The sequence below is a fragment of the Bos indicus x Bos taurus genome, chromosome 7 (assembly GCF_003369695.1).
Source record: "Bos indicus x Bos taurus breed Angus x Brahman F1 hybrid chromosome 7, Bos_hybrid_MaternalHap_v2.0, whole genome shotgun sequence".
Lineage (NCBI taxonomy): Eukaryota > Metazoa > Chordata > Mammalia > Artiodactyla > Bovidae > Bos > Bos indicus x Bos taurus.
In genome coordinates, this window is record NC_040082.1 from 53,550,783 (window position 1) to 53,571,309 (window position 20,527).

General features: G+C 44.0%; 1 protein-coding gene across 3 annotated transcripts in view; it reads right to left on the reverse strand.

The window, feature by feature from the left end:
- Window positions 1–20,527, reverse strand: part of SH3RF2 (SH3 domain containing ring finger 2) — a 148,779-nt gene that overhangs the window by 41,401 nt on the left and 86,851 nt on the right. The window lies entirely within an intron of this gene.

A 20,527-nucleotide genomic window follows, 5' to 3' on the forward strand; every position in this document is an offset into this window, starting at 1 on the left:
CTCCTGCCCCCAATCCCTCCCAGCATCAGGGTCTTTTCCAATGAGTCAACTCTTCGCATGAGGTGGCCAAAGTACATATTGCTTATTTTAAAAAATTTTTTTATTGAAACAGAGTTGATTTACAATGTTGTGTTAGTTTCAGGTACACAGCAAAGTGATTCAGTCATATGTTAGTCACTCAGTTGTGTCTGACTCTTTGTGACTCCATGGACTGTAGCCCGCCAGGCTCCTCTGTCTATGGGATTCTCCAGGCAGAAATACTGGAGTGGGTTCCCATTCCCTTTTCCATGGCATCTTCCAAACCCAGGGACTGAACAGGGGTCTCCTGCATTGCAGGCAGATTCTTTACCGTCTGAGCCATCAGGGAAGCCCTATTCAGTTATATATAGATATAAATATATATAGACATAAATACATGTGTGCATGTGCTCAGTCTCTAAGTTGTGTTTGACTCTTAGTGACCACATGGACTGTAGCCTGCCAGGCTCCTCTGTCTATGGGATTTTCCAGGCAAAAATTCTAGAGTGGGTTGTCATTTCCTCCGCCAAGGGATCTTCTCCTGCGTCTCCTTCATTGGCAGGCAGAGTCTTTACCACTGTGCCACCTAGAAGTATTCTTTAAAATGGCTGGATGGCGTCACTGACTCGATGAACGTGAGTCTGGGTGAACTCCGGGAGTTGGTGATGGACAGGGAGGCCTGGCGTGCTGCGATTCATGGGGTCGCAAAGAGTCTGACACAACTGAGCGACTGATGTGATCTGATCTGATACGTTATTACAAGATGTTGTATAGAGTTCCTTGTTCTATACAGTGGGTCCTTGTGTTCTGTTTTGTATATAGTAGGGTGTATATTTCAATTAAATATTACTTATTTTGGTCTACTAAGAGATTAGCTGCTGTGCAGGGTGTGGGTGGTGGTGTGGGTGGAGCACCTTCTTTTATGTGACAGCCCTGCAAGGTCTTGGACTGAGAGCAGGACCCAAGAATGAGGTGGGGGATGGGAGTAAGTAAGCCTCCTCTTGTCTCTTCTAGAGGAGCTTTCAGGTCCCTGGCTTTCCAAAATATGTTTGGTGTCCCCCACCCCAACCCCTGCTGTGGTACTCAGCTTCCAGGGCTCATGCCTCTCAGGAGCTTACAGGGCATTGGGGTACTGTCCTCCTCAACAGAGCGTGAGCCAGCCCCTGTGCTCCAGCATCTCAGGGCGCCCAGGAACGAACAAGGGCCTGAACCTATGGAGTGTTCACTCAGGGCTGGAAGAAGCGCTGCATTTTAGAGACAGAAAATTAAGTATTATATGGTAGTTTCTATACCACCACTATGGAAAATCTAGAGTTGACCATTGAACTTTATAGAGTTAAAAATTCATTCTTCTCTTTTATTACGAGGGACTTGAGCCATATTCAGCAGCTGCAGTGTGTGGGCCACACTTGGTACTCAGCACTGGAGCTAATGGAATGACCAAGACACACAGAGCTCCTTCCTCAGGTGGACCTCACCCCGTATACTGGGGAAGGAACTTAAAGCCACAGTTATATGAACATAGCACATGTTGGCATGGGGGATAGGGTGGGGCTCGAAGTGCTATGGGTGCTGCTGGGAGAGGCTTGCCTTGATCTCCAAGAGGTATTTCATTCACACGCTGCGATTCCAACACTAACTTGTGATACACAGGCCTCATTTTTGTCATCCTCATTTCTACAGATAAGCTGAAATGGAAAGATTATGTGATTTTCAGTCCAGCAAGTGGGTGGTTAAGTTGACACCAGGAGGCCTTGTAAGTGCTGACCACGGTTAGCACTTGGGGCTTCCCTGGTGGCTCAGCTGGTAAAGAATCCGCCTGCAATGAGGGAGACCTGGGTTTGATCCCTGGGCCGGGAAGATCCCCTGGAGAAGGAAAGGCTACCCATTCCAGTATTCTGGCCTGGAGAATTCCATAGACTATTCCATGGTGTCGCAAAGAGTCAGACACGACTAAGTGACTTTCACTTTCAAGGTTAGCACTTAACTCCATGTGCCTAGAGAGCTCATGTCTGTGAGGCATGCTTGGGTATCCCAGGAAAAGCCTTCTAGCTAAATTCAGCGTTCTTTTTTTTTTTTTAAGAAGAATAATTGTATTTATTTTTTTATTGGCTATGCTGAGTCTTCATTGCCATGTGGGCTCTTCTCCAGTTGTGGCAAACAGGGGCTACTGTCCAGTTGTGGTGCGTGGGCTTCTCATCTCAGTGGCTTCTCTTGTTCTAGAGCACGAGTGTTTCAGTAGTTGCAGCACGTAAGCTCAATCGTTGAGGCTCTCAGGCTCTAGAACACAGGCTCAGAAGTTATGGCGCATGGGCTTATTTCCTCTGTGGCATGTGGGATCTTCTCAGACCAGGGATTGAATCTGGATCTCCTGAATTGGCAAGAGTATTCTTTACCACTGAGCCACCAGGGAAGCCCTCAAAGTTCTGTTTTTAGAGTCACAGGTATGTCATGTTCCTGGTGACCACTGTTCCTGGCCAGTGTCCCCTGTAATATACAATAGATCTGGAGACAGGTGGACTATGAAGTGCTTTTTTGTTTGTTTTTCTCCTTCATTCCCTGGCAGAAGCGAGATCCTTGCAGAGTCAGAACTTCGTTTACCAGACTGCTCCCCTTCCTTCTCTAAGCTGGTCTCAGAGCCAGGCTCAGAGCCAGCCCAGCCTGCAATCCCTCCCTGTTCTGGATGAGCAGGGAGCAGCTGCCCAGTGCTATAATCTGCCCTGAGAGTAAAAGCATTGTCTGAGAAACAGAACTCACTCAGGAGCTGGCAGCAGGTTACTTTAGGTCCACCTCTATAAGTATCTTCTAGGGGACTTCCCTGGTGATCCAATGGTTAAGACTCCTTGCTCCCAATGCAGGGGGCGAGGGTTTGATCCCTGGTCAGGGAACTAAGATCCCACATGCTGTGAAAGTGAAAATGAAGTCGCTCAGTTGTGTTCGACTCTTTAAGACCCCATGGACTGTAGCCTACCAGGCTTCTCCGTCCATGGGATTCTCCAGGCAAGAATACTGGAGTGGGTTACCATTTCCTTCTCCAGGGGATCTTCCCAACTCAGGGATGGAACCTGGGTCTCCCGCATTGGAGGCAGATGCTTTAACCTCTGAGCCACCAGGGAAGCCCCTACAATGCTGTGAGACATAGCAAAAAATTAAAACAAAAAAAATTAAAAATGTCTTCTAAAGTACATAGTGAGGTCAGTAGGGGTAATCCTGTGTAACGCTGTGAAGACAACTCCATTTCCATCTTCCAGGGAGTCATCAAAGCTTAGAATATTCTCTGTGATCTGGCTCCTGCCCCGTCTCCAGCCTCACCTTCCTCACATCCCTCCCCCCTTCACTTCCTTCAGCCGTGGGTCTTTTTTCAGCTCCTTGAGCAGATCACACTGTTTCTGTCACCCCTGCCCTTTCCATACCCCCACCCCACCTCTCCTCTTTTATGTTCCCTTGTTACTGACATTTAAAAATTTTATGTGTATATATAAAGTATATATATACACACACACTATGCATAGAAATGTGTATATAATTTTTTTGTTAAAAGAAGAATAAGAAAACTAACATCTGCATACACTACCACCCAACTCACAAAACCGAATAAAAACAGGAATCGAACACTGTGCTTAGAGGCCCTCTGCATATTCCTCTATAATCAGATCTCTCCTCCCAGAGCTGACAATGCAGAAATTTAGCTAATGGTTCCGGCACTTTTCTATGCAACTTCTACCATGTGAGAATACATCCCTAAACCATGTGTTGTTGAGGTTTGCCTGTTTCTCTGAACACAGGGCATATCGATGCACGTTGAGTGTTCTTCTGTGACTTGCGTTTTTCTGCTTTAACACTAGGGTTTTGTGGTTGGTTTTCACTGCTGTCCCATATTTCATCATATGCACCTACCACCATCTAATCATCCTATCATTTATGTGGCATTTGAGTGATTTTCAGTTTAGGGCTGTCCTGAATGATGTTGCTAGGAACATTCTTGTGTATGCCCCCTGTGCACACGTACACGAGTTCCCCTAGGATCCATGCCTGTGTGTAGAATTGATGGGCTGTAGGGTAGGAGCCTGCTCAGTTTTATTAGGCAATAACAAACTGGTTCCCAGCGTGGCTGTAACAATTTACACCTCCACCAGCAGTGAATGACAATTCCTGTTACCCCAATGTGTGGGAATGCTGAGCTTTTTAATACCTGTCTGTGGTGGGTGTGAAATGATATCTCATTGTGGTTTCAAATGAATTTCTCTGAGTACTAATGAGCTTGGGTTCCTTTTTGAATGTTTATGGGCCATTCTTGTTTCTTATATGAAATGCCTGTTCATTTTCTTTGTCTATTTTCCCCTTCTCTTGAGTTATTTTCTTATTAAGTTATGGAGTTCTAATATTTTACATATGAATTTTTTGTAGCTTGCATTTTTTACTCTGTGGTGTTCTTTGAAGAGCTGAAGTTTTTATTTTTAATAGAGTCAAATTTACAGTATATTCCCTTATGGTTTATACTTTTGAAGAATCTTGAATACAATTTTTTTTATCCCAAGGTCATAAAGATATACTTCTATATTGTCTTCTAAAAGTTTTATAGTTTTGTCTTTCCCATTTAAGTCTTTAACCCACCTGGAATTGATTTTTTGACAAGGGAGGAATCCAATTTCATCTTTTTCCACATGGATACCCAATTAACCCAGCACCGTAGTTCATTCTTCCCTTCTGATCTGCAAAGCCTGCTCTGTCATAAATCAAGTCTTCATGCTGTATCTGTTTCTAGGTTCTCCAGTATGTTCCATTGGTTTAATAGAATCTTTATGCTAAATCCAGGACATCTTAATTCTTATAAATTTAAAATAAAATTTGATATCTGATAGGGTAGGTCCCATTCTTCACCCTAACCAAATTCCATCTTCTTTCTTAGAAGTATCTTGGTCTTTGGCTTTTTGTCCTTCCATTTGAATTTTAGAATCACCTTCTGAGTTCCACACAAAGAACCCATTGGGATTTGAATTTGTAAAAAAATTTGGGGAGAATCAACATCCTAAAAACCGTGAGTCGTTCTATCCAAGAGCATAATTCTTCATTTATTTTAGGTCTTCTTTACAATTTTATTTAAGTATAGCCGATTTACAATCTTGTGTTAATTTCTGCTGTTTAGCAAAGTGATTCAGTTATACATGTATGCATTCCTTTTCATATTCTTTTCCATTATTATCACAGAATATCAAATATATTCCAGTTCCCAGTACTATACAGTAGGACCTTGTTGTTTATCTGCTCTGTATGTTGCACTGGCTAATCTCAAACTCCCAGTCCTTCCCTCCCCCGACCTTCTTTCGGTCTTCTTTAATGTCTTTTGGTAAAGTTTTATACATTTTCTCCAAAAAGGGCCTGCATATCTTTTGTTGGACTTATAAACTGAGTTGCTATGGTAAATGACATATATCTTTTTTTAAAAAATTATTTTTCTGTGTTTTTAGGATACAGAAATGCAGTGAACTTTTTTGTACTGATTTGTATGTAGTAACTTTGCTAAGTTCTTATTTATTCCTAATACACTTTTCTAGGTTGTTTTGAATTTTCTATATAGACAATAATATCATCTACAAATAATGACAGCTATGTTTGTTCTTTTCAAATATTTGGCCTTTTACTTTTTTTCCCTATCTTCCTTCCTATCTTTCCTTTTTTTCCAGGTGCTCTGGGAGGGCCTGTGTTGAGTTGAAACATAATGGACATTTTATTCTTTTTCCTAATCTTACAGAGAATGCCTTCAACATTTTACCATTATGTATGATATTTGCTGTAGACTATATAAATTCCATTTATCATGTTCCCTTTTACTTCTAACTTGCTAAGATTTTTAAAATATGCATAATGAATAGCTATAGATATTTTATCAAACCCTTTTCTATATCTGTTGAAAAGGTCTTTATTTCCCTTTAATTTGTTAATGAGATAGATTATATCAACTAATTTTGTAACATTAAACTAACCCTTCAGTCTAGGGAAAACACCAACTTAATCATGGTATATTCTATTTCCAGACATTTTTGGGTTTGGTTTGCTAATAGACACTTGAGGGGTTTTGCATCTATGTTTTTGAGTGAGGTAAAACTCAAATTTTCCTTTCTTATGTTGTTGTTTTCTGTGTTTTTTTTTTAATATTCAAAATAAATATTTTTATTTATTTATTTTTTTGTTTTCTGGTTTTTGAAATTATGAATATCTCAGCCTCATGAGATGAGTTGGGATATACTTTCTTTTCTTCCCTTCTTTAGAAGAGTTTGTAAAAAGTGAAACTATCCCCTCCTTGAAAGTGTGAAAAAACTCACATGTAAACCTGTCTGGGCCTGGGGTTTCCTTTGTGGGAAGATTTTAAATTTCTTTAATGGTTATAATACGATTCTAGAGGGTTGCCAAGAGCTATGTCCCAAATGTAAAATATTTTTCATAAACCTTGTTTGCTGAAGATAAATTCCTGCTTAATTTATTTGCCTACTGGCCTCTTCCGAGGCTTCCCTTGTGGCTCAGCTGGTAAAGAATCTGCCTGCAATGTGGGAGACCTGGGTTTGATTCCTGGGTTGGGAAGATCCCCTGCAGAAGGGAAAGGTTACCCACTCCAGTATTCTGGCCTACCGAATTCCATGGACTGTATAGTTCATGAGGTCACGAAGAGTCGGACATGACTGAGCGACTTTCATTTTCTCTGGCCTCTGCTGGGGAGAAATGTGGTATCGGAATATCTGTATAGAAGCTTGGAAAACCACAGCTGATGTGATCCCCCACACTGTCAGTTCAAGCCCTTAGCATCTCCAGGGTACCACCGCATTACTCAAGAAGAACCCCATGGGGACTGTCACTGATTCGGTGGATTTCTGTTTAACTCCTTGAGACACTATGCAGCTATAGCTAAGAGAATGGACTTTAGGGGCCATCTGAACTGAGCTTTAAATTTGGCAGTCTAACCAACTGTATGAGGCTCAGGCATATTTCCTCCCAGCCTTAGTTTCCTCATTTATAAAAAGAGGCAATGACAGTACCTACATCATCAGATTCTCGTAAGGATTCAATCAGAACGTGCATGCAAAGTACTTTGCACAATGTTGGGCTCATATGGAAAACCCGCCAAACTGTAACATTGCTACTATTATGAGAAGGGAGACGTACAAAGCAGACGTGTGAGAAGAAGCGGAAGACAGGACTTTCTCTATGTTGGTAGGTGCCAGGGACTGGGCAGTGGGAGGTGAAGAGTGGGGAGGAGGAATGGGGAGTTAGTTTCTAATGGGGACAGTTTCAGTTTAGGAAGGTAAAAAATTTGGGGGATAGATGATGGTGAGATTTGCGTAATGGTGTGAATGTAGTTGGTGTCACTGAACTGTACAGTTAAATATGGTTAAAACAGTATGTTTTCTATTATGTGACTCTTACCCCTTTATCACCATAAAAAACATCAAAAAAGAAGAAAATAGGACTTTCTCAATGAGACTGGATTTTAAGGAGGAAATATTCTTTCTCTGGGACTCAAGGGCCAGCTTCAATAGTCCAGATTGCCTTTGAGAAAGACCCAGTGATGGGTGACTAGCCTTGTGCGTGGGACATGTATTCAGGAGTCTGCTTCCTGACACTGGACTGGGCTGTTCTCATGCATGCTGAGGTTCCAGTGAAGGAGGGCTCTGGCACCTCTCCACAGCTGGACTTTGCATCGACTTCTTGAGAAAATGCAAAAACAACCTAGAGAAGTGGGATGGGGAGGGAAGTGGAAGAGAAATTTAAGAAGAGGGGGGACATATGTATATCTATGGCTGATTCATGTTGATGTATGGCAGAAACATCACAATATTGTAATTATCTTCCAATGAAAAATAAAATAAAATTTAAAACAAACAAAAAAAACCCCACACCTCAAATCAGAAAGGCAAAATCCTCTTTTTTAAGTTGAGTCCTCTATTTGGGCAAAGATGTCCCCAGCTCCGCTACTCCCCCTTCCATTTTTGACCTCATGTCCTCCTGAGCCCAACAGCTTGCTGCCTGCAAGGCAGGATTTTAGTACCAAAGCGGAGTCTGATGACTTGAGTGCCATCAGTGCCTTTTGAAATGCTGGGCTATACCAAAACCTTAATTACAACTCTTGCCCTCCTAGTCATAACAGTCCATTTGAAGAAGTAACTGCTTGGCAATAATTATAATTAAATCCTCTCACTGGGCTTCCTTAGGGGCTATAAAAATCTAAACAAGCAAAGTTCCTCTCGAGTCTGCTGTGAGTCCTCTCATGGCCTTTATTCACAGGAGATGCTTGTTAGGCATCTACAGAGTACCAAACTTTGTGCCAGGTCCTGGGGATGGATGACAAAGGCCACTGCTCACCAGGATAGCACAGACTGAATGAGAACTCTTCTCTCTGTCCTACATGTGGGTCCTGCCCTCACATCCCAAATAGGAGCAATTTCTAAATACCTAGAAATTCACATGTTCACCCTGCCTCTGATACAGACACATGTCTTAGAAAGTGGCTTATTATGATGGAGAGAATGGAGCAGACAGTTATTTGTTGAAATAAGAAAAACAGACCCACAAGGAGAGCTAGAAGGAGAAAGCAGCAGACGAAGACCAGTCAAGAGACAACCTGGCATCACTGTACAAAACGTGGGTTCTGAATGCAGATTTTCCTAGGTACAGCTCCCCACTTTACTACCCTCTCAGCATGTGACCCTGGGGAAGTTATTTTACCAGCCTGGCTCTAAATTCCTTCATCTGTTTTAGGTGAGGTTTAATAGGATTTTCTCTAAGGATTGTCAGTGTTTATAGGTTTACTTTGGGGGACTCTGTTGGAGAAGGAAATTGAAGCAGGACTTAAAGGAAAGTTAATGGTTAAAAAAAAATTTCCTTCTAAAGAATTTAGTGAAGGGAATTCCCTGGTGTTCTGGTGGTTAGGACTTGTTGCTTTCACTGCCAAGGGCCTGGGTTCAATCCCTGGTTGGGGAAATAGCATCCCAAAAGTGGTGTGGTACAGCCAAAAGGAAAAAAAAAAAAAATCAATGAGCCCAGGAATCATGTGACAATGTCAAGTTCTCTTGGCATCTTCAGAAAGCTAATTACTTGCTACATATCCATTGTCTCATTATTTTAAAAATTTCTCAAAGGATATCATAGCAACCTTAATGGATATTTTAGAAGAGAAAATTGGATATTAAGAAGAGAAAAAAGATAATCACTCACTACCCCTCCACATTATTGAAGTAGTTGTCTTTGCTACTTCTGAGTAATTAAGTCCCCTTAGTAAATGAAGGATTTACAATCTTAGAAACTGTAGGATCTAGAGCTGTCATGGTACCCTGGAATACTGCCTGATGTATTTTGGTTGACAAGTCTGCATTCCTCTTCTGGATTATTGTTACAGGAGACACTTGGGAGACCTCTGATGTGGTTGTCACCTAACAATTTTTCCTTCCCATGGGGTTGATAGAATGTGGTTGTAAAGTCCACCAAGATCCAGAGGTCCTTTCTTGAGACAAGCTCAGGAATCTACAGTGAGTGAAAAGAACATGTAGGATTTCCAGAGCAGGAACTTATAGCCCCTTTCTGGATAGCGTGCTTGTTGGCTTTATAAGATTCTATAGAAATCAGGAGAAACTTGTCTACTACAGTCTCAACTTAGATTTCAGTAGTTCTGGTTGTCTGCCCAGAGGGCTTAGTCTGTGGTGCCTCCACTGACTTTGGCACAATTCTGTGTGTCCTGAGTGGGCCACACCAGCTTATAACCCCAGGATGTTTGCACAACTGATGGACCTCACCTTTCAGGGCACTGCATCCGACAGGAAATAAAGGGAGAGCACAACCTTTCAGACAAATTCCATTTCCAGGTATCATATTTTCATCTCATTGTGGTTGGAAGGAATGAAATCATGGACGCACTAAGAAGCAGGCCCTTGCTTAGAACAACTGTCACCTTATTGGTTTTCCCAGCCTGTAGAACAGTGGCTTAGCACTCAGTAAATGTCTGCTGAGTCTGCTTCCAGAAAGGTCCATGTCTGAACCATCTGGGAGAGATGTGAAGACACTATCCTCCCAACTCTTTACTGTTGGCATTTAGAATTTGTTAAAACCAAACAAAAGAGCCATATATATTTTTTGGTGTGTGAGGGGGAAGTTTTACTTTTTGTTCTTTATCTTCTTTTGATGTTCCTTAGCTCAGCCTCTTCTCACACACTGAGTCTCAGTGTCCATGGAATTGGACTAACAGGCCTCCTGTACCATTTGAGGATGAATGTCTGATGCCTTTTGATTGTTAAGCGTTCTGAGTGTTTCCAACCTTGAGTGAGGCAATGACAGATGGGTTGAAAAGAAGGCACAGTCTTTCCTCTGAAGGAGTGTCTAATCTCACTGAGATAAGATAGAGAACACCACAACAGATCTTGGAAATCACAACCACCTAAAGGGCTAATATTTAAATTGCTTCCTAAGGATTACCCATTCCTAAGGACCCTATTAGCTCAAGTCCTCTTCACAACACTTCAAAAGGCTAAGTATTAGGCTGGTGCAAACATTGTGGTTTTTGCTTTGTTGAAATTTGCTGTTTGATATTGGAATACATTCTTAAATAAGTGCAGTATTGTTACATGTCATTTTAATGTGCATTTCTCGCTTCATGTTTTTTGCTAATGACTTATCACTTGCTGTTTATTTTATATTTATTTTAGAGTATGGTAATGATGTTAGACAAAAAGCAGATTTGAGCAATTTTCTTTTTGAGTTCAAAATGGGTCGTAAAGTAGCAGAGACAACTCGCAAAATCAACAACGCAGTTGGTCCAGGAACTGTTAAGAATGTACAGTGCAGTGGTGGTTCAAGAAGTTTTGCAAAGAATATGAGAGCTTTGAAGATGAGGAGCACAGTGGCCGGCCGTCAAAAATTGATAACAACCAATTGAGAGCAATCACTGAAGCTGGTCCTCTAACATCTACATAAGAAGTTGTTGAAGAACTCAACGTCGACCATTCTATGGTCATTGGGCATTTGAAGCAAATTGGAAAGGTGAAAAAGTTCGATATGTCAGTGCCTCATGAGCTGACTACAAATCAAAAAGCTACCATTTTGAAGTGTCATATTCTTTTATTCTATGCAACAACAATGAACCATTTCTAGATCGAGTTGTGACGTGTGCTGAAAAGTGGGTTTTATATATAACAACCAGTGATGACCAACTCAGTTGCTGGACTGAGAAGAAGCTCCAAAGAGCTTCCAAAAGCCAAATTCACACCAAAGATAAGGTTATGGTCACTGTTTGGTGGTCTGCTGCCCTTCTGATCCACTACAGCTTTCTGAATCCCTGTGAAACCATTATATCTGAGAAGTATATGAAATATACTTCAGGTTGATGCAATAGACCAAAAACTGCAATGCCTGCAGCTGGCATTAGTTGATAGAAAGGGCCCAATTCTTCCCCACAACAACAGGCAACCGCATGTTGCACAACCAACACTTCAAAAGTTGAATGAATTGGGCTACAGAGTTTTGTCTCATCCACCATATTCATCTGTGAAAGTGTTAGTCACTCAGTCCTGTCAGACTCTTTGTGACCCCATAAACTGTAGCACACCAGGCTCCTCTGTCCATGGAATTCTCCAGGAAAGAATACTGGAGTGGATAGCCATTCTCTTCTCCAGGGGATCTTCCTGACCCAGGGATTGAACCTGGGTCTCCTGCATTGCAGGCAGATTCTTTACCATCTGAGCCACCAGAGAAGCCCTATATTCATCTGACCACTTGACAATTGACTACCACTTCTTCAAGTATCTTGACAACTTTTTGCAGGCAAAATGCTTCCGCAACCAGCAGGAGGCAGAAAATGCTTTCCAAGAGTTCCGTGAATACCAAAGCATGGATTTTTATGCTACAGGAATAAGCAAATTTATTTCTAGTTGGCAAAAATATGTTGATTGTAGTGGTTCCTATTTTGATTAATAAACATGTGTTTGAGCCTAGTTATAATGATTTAAAGTTCACAGTCCAAAACCTCAATTACTTTTGCACCAACCTAATACTATTATTATCATCACCAATCCCATTTTACAGATGAAAGTCAAGGTAAAAATCCATTAAAGAAATTTAACCAAGGCCATAGAACGGGCAAGTGAGAAGAGCTGGGGTTCAAACCTAAACATCCGGACTTGAGAGCTAGCACTCTCAGAGCTCCCTACATAGTGTTCAAAGCAGCGTGTGCAGTTGGGAGGTTGGATCAAGAGGCTGTCAGGGTTGGAGGGTCCTCAGAGTGCACAAGTCAGTGAGGGCTGGAGCCCTCAGACATACCCTCTCCAGATGTCTATACCTTATATGCTGGGCTGAGCCAGGACAAGTTTGCCTGTTTTCTGGGAACCCTGCAAGCATGCCTGAGAACAGATCTCCGAGTCCTTTCTCTCCCAGGCTTTCATGGCACACAATCATGGCTTTCATAAGGCATAGGCGGTGGGACATCAAGGTGGACTTTGGCTTTGTGTGGAGGCTTGGCAAAGCCTGAGGGGGAGGAATGGCTGCATTTGAATAGTCACACTTGATGCTCAGATGGCCGCTGGCCAAAACAGGGATGTCACCACACCCAGTGTCACTTTATCCTGATCATGAGTCAGATGGAATGGCTGTCCCTTATGTAATAGTCAAAGCTATATATATATATATTTTACAGTTATGGTAAGGGGACTGAGGTTCTTATTAACTATATTTGAACCTTGGAAAACCTGAAGCCCAATCCCCTTGGCTTTATTTATTTAGTAATATTTATTTTTATTTATCTGACTGTGCCAGGTCTTAGTTGTGGCATGCAAACTCTTAGTTGTAGCATAAGGGATTTAGTTCCCTGACCAGGGATCGAACCCTGGCCCCCTGTATTGGGAGCCTGGAATCTTAGCCACTGGATCACTGGGGAAGTCCCTCCTCTTGGCTTTACAACTCTAGTATATGAGAGCTGCAGCTTCCTTGGTGGCTCAGATGGTAAACAATCTGCCTGCCAAGCAGGATACTCAGGTTTGATCCCTGGGTCAAGAAGATCCCCTGGAGAAGGAAATGGCAACCCACTCCAGTATTCTTGCCTGGAGAATCCCATGGACAGAGGAGCCTGTCGGGCCACAGTCCATGGAGTCATAAAAGAGTTGAACATGACTTAGTGACTAACCAGGGACAACAACATACGAGAGCTGCAAGGGACTGTGGAAATAGTCTGACCTAATCTCCTGAGTCTTTGAAGGGGAAATGGCATGCTGAAGGTCACACGTGGGATTTGGTGGCAGAGTCAGGTCAGGTCCCCACTGTGAGAAGGGATCCTGTGATGGTAGCTGGTTCAAGTGGTTGGTTTACATGGTTTGTTTTCCAGACTATGTTTCATTCATTTTTCCAAGTATTTATTGAGACTTCTCTGTACCTGGCTCTGACCTCAGAGAGTTTATATTCTACTGAGGGAGCAGACAAAACAATAAACACAAAAATGGAAAATGAGGCAAAAGACTCAAATATATGTGCCAAGAAGGAAACAGGATAATGGGAGGGCCTGGCACTGAAGAGGGTGTTTTTGATTCCAGTCTTCCCAGCTGGTTAGGATGATCTTGGCCATGAATGTTATCCAGGTTGACACGCTGCCCACCCTTTGCACCTGGAAAGTGTGCCTTCGTGGGGCCCTCAGCTTTGGGGTAGGTCCTGTCCCCCGCAGTGCACAGAAGGGTTGGGGCGGAGGACACGTCTTCTGAAGGCATATGTTTTCCATATATGGGAGGCCACAGTCTGGGAGGCAGTTGTCTGGCCCCACGCCCAGGGGTGCAGGTGTTTCTGTCCTCTGACAGAAGCCCTAGACACTAAAGCACTAAAGCATGGGCACACCCTCAGCAAGGGAGGGTGTTGATTAAGTGCTAAATCCCCAGGGCTGGCAGGGCGTGAGCAAGCAAGGCACAATGGGGATCAGTGGAGCTGGGCGGTAACACCCTTCATCCTCTTTATGTGGCATTTGTAGGGAGCCCATCACCTACTTTCACTTATACCCTTATTTCTCCTTTTCTTTTCAGCTGTGCCATGTGGGATCTTAGCTCCCTGACTAGGAATTGAACCTGTGCATTCTGCGGTGGAAGTGTGCAGCCTTAACCTTTGGACTGCCAGGGAAGTCCTACACTTAGTTCTTTGTTCAGTTCCTCACTCTTACAAGCATTCCCTCACTGACACTTCCTCACTGATACTCTCCTTCCTTTCATCCAACCCCCCAATCACTTGATCATTCCTTCATTCATCCATTTCTCAATCTCTTGTTTATGTTTATTAACTCAGACACCTTGGTACACTCACTGGGTTTCACTCACTTCTTCACTCCAATCAACTAACATTTCCTAAACACGTCCCCATGCCGGGCTTAACTAGAATTAACCCTGGAGGGGGTCAGGAGGCCCCAGTTACCTTATGGTTAAGGAGTTTAGGGTAAGAAGACAGCAGTTTCATAAATGCCAAAACAAGATGTGAGGTGACAGCCATACACCCAGAGGCAGAGATGAATGGCTGAGGGGGTTCAACCAGCTGGTGCCTCTGGTGTCTCCCAGGCCTCTGTGCTGCCTCTTCCCTTGTGTGGCTGCAAGTGACCAGGTACATGCATTCTCACCAAGGCATTAGGACCTCAGAACTCATTAGGAATAGTGTTAGTGTTAATTGCATCCAACTCTTGGTGATCCTATGGACTGTAGTCTGCCAGGCTCCTCTGTCCATGGGATTCTCCAGGCCAGAATACTGGAGGGGACAATATGGAAAGAATGAGTGGGGCTGTGAGCCAATATGACTTTATTCTGGGGGATTTCCCTGGTGGTCCAGTGGTAAGACTCTGCACTCCCAAGCAGGGGAGTGGGCCTGGGTTTGTTCCCTTGTCAGAGAACTAGATTTTGCAGGGCCTCACAGCATGGCCAGAAAGTTAAAAAAAAAGACAAAAAGACTTTAGTTTTGGATGCTGGAAATGGAATTTCATTTAAATTTTACACATCATGGAGTACTCTTCTTTTGAGCCTCTCCTATCCCCAACGAATCAAACCTGCAAAAACCTTCGCAGCTATGGGCCGTACACAACCAGGCTGAAGGCAGCATCTGGCCAGTGGCCTATAGTTTGCCATTTAAACTGCTCCCCCAAATAAATGAATAGTGGACAATTTCCAAGTGTCAACAGCAGAAATAGTTTGTATAGTCCTTCTCTGGTGACTGAGAGATGAGGGCCCAGCAAGGGCCTAATCTTAGGCATAGGGAATATGACTTTGAACATCAAGGGCAGACATTCTCCAATCTCATTCATGTTCTGCCCACTTGAAAGGGATGCAAGAAAATGACTGAAAAATCGTGAATGCTGTCTATGACCTGGTATACACTGCTTCAAATATATTAAGGGTTGGTCTTCCCAAGGCTTGCCCAGGACTTGGCACATAACAGGAAGTCAGCAAATCTTTATCGAATGAATGGCACATGGTGGGCATGTCATGTATGTGAATAGAATGGGGAAGGCAAGGAGCCTTCCCTAATCAGTGGCAGCTCAGGTCAAGGTCAAGGCCAAGGCAGTGGGCAGAGCAGATAGCTCAGTTAGGCAGCTTGAACTAAGCCCAGTGGAGGGAAGGGTCTGTTCCTGTGACTCTGCCCTCTCTTGTCCTCAGAGCTGCCTTCAACTCAGCCATGAGAAAGCACATTGCCTTAGCTGATGTGTCTGGAAAGAGACAACCTGGAGTTTGCAATGTTCTCTGCATATGTAAGCAGGTTTTAGTATGCATTAGTTGTGCAATTTGCCAGCAGGGCTGGATTGTTTAGGAGTGGGAAGAGAGGGAGAAGGATGGATATGGCATCTTCCAAAGCCTGTGCTTTGAAAATACAATAAACAAGTTTTTTCTATGAAAAAAAGATGGCTCATTTCCCCAGAAGTTTCTCTTTCCTTTTCTTTTTTGAGTACATGATTACTCACCGAAAATAAAATTTCTCAAGCATTAACAAAGGGCTGTGATAGGGGCTTTTATTTTGTTTTTCTTTGAGAGCGGTTTGTTAAGAGCAGGCTCCTTGTGCCCTCTGTGGAAACCCTCACCTACAGAGAAGGCTTGATTTTCAGCTATGACTTGAGAAAGCATGAAAGCAGCTAATTTGCTGAAAAAACCCAGATGTACCCCTAGTCCAGTCACAGACTGGATGATCCAGAGTCACAGAATCTTGGATTATGGGCCTGTTCATGGATGGCAAATACATGGCACACCTGCCTCCTTTTCCTACTCCTGGGCCCGTGATAGACATTACTAATCAATCCCATCATTCCATCCCATTGAGCCTGGTTGCTGGCCTCGCTTTGCTCTTAAACTATCCCTGTGAATGATTAAGTCAGTGTATGAGGAGTCCCACTCCTGCCACCTGGGTGGGGAAAGAGTATGGGCTTGGAAGAGAGTCAGACCCAAATCTTCTAATCCAAATCTTGAAATGTACTTGCTGCATAGTATTTAGCTAATTACTTAGCCTCTCTGGGTCACAGTTCCTCCATCTAACATGGAAGTAATTACATCTGTTCACAGTCCTCCCAGAAGCTGGTCTGTATATAAGACCCTGGCACTGGGCCTGACACCTGCTACTCATGACACAAAATTAGCTCCTTCCCCTCCAAGCTGAGCAGAGTGGAAAGTGGACCTGTCCCAACAGTCCAGTCAGTACACAGGTTCCCTTGAGCCTCTCCATCCAGGGCACATGAGTCTCCAATTGCACATGTCCAGTGATGGCACTGGCAAGTCTGCCTCTCCTGCCTTTGGAAAGTTCCAGTTTCCTCCAAAGCCCTTATAGCCTTGGCATGTGTTTGGGAAGAAGGGGCTGCTATTCAGAAAGGGCGGTTGCCTTGCACAGACCTCATGTTAGCTGCCATTAAAGGAAAAAAAAATTAATTTAATTTTGTTTTATTTTTTTGGCCCACATCACTGTGGGTCTAGTTCCCCAACCAGGGATTGAACTTGTGCCTCCTGAATTGGAAGCACAGAGTCTTAACCACTGGGCCACCAGGGAAGTCCCCTTAGCTGCCATTTATTCTGCATGTACTGTACACCAGGCCCTGGTCTATGTCCTGCACATCAGCAGTCCACAGTTGGGGCTGATTTTGACCCCGGGGGACATTTGACAGTGTCTGGAGGCATTTTTTTGTTGCCACAACCGGGTGGTGGGTGCTCCTGGCATCTAGTAGGTAGAAGCCAAGGATGCTGCTAAACACCCTGTGATGCACAGGACAGTCCCCACAACAAAAAGTTACCTAGCTCCAAATGTCAGCAGTGCCGAGGTTGAGAAATCCTTCTGTGTGTGAATATCTCATTCACTTTCCTAACAGGTCTGTGTGAAAGGTGCTCTTACCGAGTCCTTGCAAGTTTGAGCCACATGGACAAGGTCCCTGTGCCATTAAGGACTGTCCATGATCCCACATTTCTCTATACAACCCTCCTTGTCCCTGACTGTACCCCGCTTTTCTCTCTCTTGCCCTTCTATTTTATTTTTCCTCTCTTACTTTTCCTTCTTGCTGAATTCTGTCAGTGTGTGTGTGTGTGTGTGTGTGTGTGTGTGTGTGCTGCAGACCCTGGTGGCCTTGGGAATCAGTTACCCTTGCTCCCAGATCCCAAAGCTATAGCGTCTGTGTTAAAATGTCTGCAGTGCAGGCTGGGCCACTCCTTTTTTCACCCAGGCAGGGCTGGGGCTCCAGGATTAATTGGGCAGAATGATGATGTAAAGTTTAAGCTCTTGTTGGAGAAATGCTGAATCAAAGAAGCAAGCCAGGTTAATTGCTGAACTTGCTTTGGTCACCAGAAACAAAAATGGCTTTTCTCCAGGGACCTCAGGGAACTTAGGCAGGCCTGGAATCTGAGACTGCAGGCCTCACAGGGCACCAAGAGCTGCTGTTTTCTGGTGTAACTTCAGGATACAGTTACTGGGGCCGTGGAGAGGGACTCGAGTCAACTTCTCCTTTACCCTGGCCTACTCCCTTTATCCTTCAGGTCTCTGCCCGAAGGTCACAGCCTCAGGGAAGCCTTTTAATAGGCTATTTAATAGGGAAGCCTATTAAAAGGCTTCCCTGACCATGCTGAGTCTCTTCACTCCCCATCCTTCAACCTCACAGCACTTTGCACATCTGCAACCATGTAATCAGGTATTTATAGTATTTTGATTAGTATCTGTCTTTCCTGCTGGTCTGGAGTGTCCATGAGCATAGGGACCATATCTGTCTGGTCCACTATATTGCCTGTGCCCGGTGCATGTGGGGACCCAACTGCTGCTTCACTGGCTGCTTCACCGGTGGACCATGAGGCACTTGGGTGACCAGATCAGGTAAGGATGCGGTTTAGAGAAAAAGCTGAAAGGTACCAACAGAAGATGGTGGAAACAAGACCGTGCCTCAGTCTCCACCCTGGTCTCCTCCTTTGTCCAGTCTTTTTTCCTGACTTTCCTCCTATGGGTTCCCCTTGGAGTTACAGTTGAGAGGCTGCGCTGAGCAAGTACAATTGCCCCAGGGCCCCCCTGGATACAAGCCCAAAGCCATACTCCTTCCCTACTTCCACAATTGTCATTGCTTCTCAATGAAGCACAGGGACTTTTGGAAGCCTCTGCACTTCCAGGCAGGCTCTGACAGAGCATCCTTCTGAAGCATGCTGCCAGTGAACGGCACGCTCCACACAGGCCAGCCCCGGGGCACGGGCATGGGGACCTGACCCAACATTAATCACACTGTGAACATTTATTGAGCCATTTACCTCTGCCAAACCCTGGCCATTAGCTCATGTACACGCATCACCTCATTTTATCCTCACAGCAATCTTAAGAGGTTAAAAAAAAAAAAGAAAAAAAGAATCACTACACCAGTTCCATTTTACAGGTGGAAAAACAGAGGCCCAGAGAGATTAAGTAACTTGCCTGATGTTAGCTGGTCAGTAAGAAGCAGAATGAGAGCTGATTGACCCCCAAAGCCCTTACTTTCATTCTCTCACTATACTACTTCTTCCTAAAGTGCCAAGAAGCTCTTTGTTAATAAGCTCTTAGAGAACTCTACCTGACATTACTGGGCCAGAGAAAGCTTTGCAGTAGCCAGAAAGGAAACAGGACTCTTGTGTAAAAGAGGGAAGACCAGAGGAACCACAACCATGACCATCATTATAGGAACAGTTCTTTGGGTGCCATTTACCTTTTGAGTGTGCTATTCACTAACAGAGCAACAGAATTCTCAGGTCTGTTTGATTATTCCACCTAGAAGGTGAGAAAACTGGGACCTAGAGAGGCAAAATGCTTGCCCCAGGGCCATGTGGCTGGATGGGAGGGAGCCCTTGGATCAGATTCTTAGGCCTAACTGGTGACACAGTTGCACGTCAGGTGGTGGCAGCATGAGTGCTGTGCCAGAACTGCTACTGCAGCCTGGACTACATGGCTCAAGGGTGAGGCATTAAATGATGTAGTAAAAGGACTTTCAGTTTGGTCTTAAACTGCAATTAGTTTATTTTATTTCAGGAAAAGACATTGACTTTTATGGAATCACCTCTTTCTGCCAATTTTCTTACATATAAAATGAGACAAGATCACTCTCATGTTGGCCAGGAGTTGTGAAAAATATACCTTAAGGAATTCAGATTGGAAGGGTCACATAGATCTTGGAAGATGTCTGGCTCATTGCCTGGTTTAAACCAGGGGTTCTTCTCAATCACACCAAATGATGCTATGTTCTAAACCAGGGGTCCCCAGCCTCCAGGATCTAATGCCTGATGATCTGAGATGAAGCTGATGTAATAATAATAGAAATAAAGTGCATAATAAAAGTAATGCGCTTGAAGCATCCTGAAACTATCCCACCTGCCTCCCGTCTCCCAGGTCTGTGAAAAACTGTCTTCCATGAAACCGGCCCCTGGTGCCCAAAAGGTTGGGGACTGCTGTTCAAAACGCTCTGCTCGGAGGCAAGCAGGTAAAAGCAATGGCAGCAGCTTGGTGGGTTATGGCTCATGCCTGCAAAGACCCTGGGTGGAAGGACCTACCCATTTTGCAGATGAGGACTTGAGGCTCGGTGGGGTAAGGTACTTAGTTCATTGTCACTTAGTCATTAGGAGGTAAAGCCATGGCATGAAGCTTTGAGAAGGACTCAGAGCCCTTCTATTCATACTAAGAGCCTTTCCTCTATAGGGAAACATAAAAACCACCCCAAATCTAACAGCAGTCTCCATAGGCTCCTTCAGCATTTTCAGCACTTGGTTTCTAACAATCTATGCAATGGGAGAGACTTCTCCTTGGCCCTCATGAGATCCTTCCTGTGCTGATTTATGTTCCTTCCCTTTTGCAGACACACAAACACAAAACCAGTCTCTAAACCCACGTTTGGAAACATAAAGTCATCTCCTTATCCCCACAGCAACCCCGAAGCCCTTTCTTCTCCAGGCAGACCAAACCTGGTCTTAGCCCAGCTGTGAGAGCCGATCCTCAGGAGGGTGAACACATGGCTGCAGAGGCCGGGTCGAGGAGGCGGCCTGAGGGCAGTGAT